Source organism: Nomia melanderi, unplaced genomic scaffold, assembly GCF_051020985.1.
Source record: "Nomia melanderi isolate GNS246 unplaced genomic scaffold, iyNomMela1 scaffold0026, whole genome shotgun sequence".
NCBI lineage: Eukaryota > Metazoa > Arthropoda > Insecta > Hymenoptera > Halictidae > Nomia > Nomia melanderi.
The window spans coordinates 2,356,941-2,358,217 of record NW_027475141.1 but is presented as its reverse complement, the minus strand read 5'-3'; positions in this window follow the sequence as shown (position 1 = coordinate 2,358,217).

The window sequence follows — 1,277 nt, the reverse complement described above, 5'->3', positions numbered from 1 at the left end:
AGGGGCCGAGAAAACCACCGTCTCATGGGGCCGGACACTCAGGGTCAGGGAAAAATCCAATATATATCTGGTGATATCTCGGGTGCTATTAGAGATAGAGCAATAAACCAAAGTGAGTTATCTGCAGGAGGCCCTGGCGCATGAATCTGTGCAGCGGGTACGACCTCGGACCACCAGGGGCCGAGACAAACATCGTCTCATGGGGCCGGACACTCAGGGTCACGGAAAAATCCAATATATATCTGGTGATATCTCGGGTGCTATTAGAGATAGCGCGATAAAGCAAAGTACATTGTCTGCAGGAGGCCCTGGCGCATGAGTCTGTGCAGCGGGATCGACCTCGGACCACCAGGGGCGAGACAACCACCGTCTCATGGGGCCGGACACTCAGGGTCAGGGGAAAATCCAATATATATCTGGTGATATCTCGGGTGCTATTAGAGATAGCGCGATAAATCAAAGTACATTGTCTGCAGGAGGCCCTGGCGCATTAGTCTGAGCAGCGGGAACGACATCGGACCACCAGGGGCCGAGACAACCACCGTCTCATGGGGCCGGACACTCAGGGTCAGGGGAAAATCCAATATATATCTGGTGATATCTCGGGTGCTATTAGAGATAGCGCAATAAACCAAAGTGAATTATCTGCAGGAGGCCCTGGCGCATGAATCTGTGCAACGGGAACGACCTCGAACCACCAGGGGCCGGGACAACCACCGTCTCATGGGGCCGGACACTCATCGTCAGGGAAAAATCCAATATATATCTGGTGATATCTCGGGTGCTATTACAGATCGCGCAATAAACCAAACTGAATTATCTGCAGGAGGCCCTGGCGCATGAATCGGTGCAGCGGAAACGACCTCGGACCACCAGGGGCCGAGAAAACCACAGTCTCATGGGGCCGGACGCTCAGGGACAGGGAAAAATCCAATATATATCTGGTGATATCTCGGGTGCTCTTACAGACAGCGCAATAAACCAAAGTGAATTATCTGCAGGAGGCCCTGGCGCATGAATCTGTGCAGCGGGAACGACCTCGGGCCACCAGGGGCCGAGAAGACCACCGTCTCAAGGGGCCGGACACTCAGGGTCAGGGGAAAATCCTATATATATCTGGTGATATCTCGGGTGCTATTACAGATAGCGCAATAAATCAAAGTGCCTTGTCTGTAGGAGGCCCTGGCGCATGAATGTGGCCAGCGGGAAAGACCTCGGACCACCAGGGGCCGAGACAACCACCGTCTCATGGGGCCGGACACTCAGGGTCAGGGGAA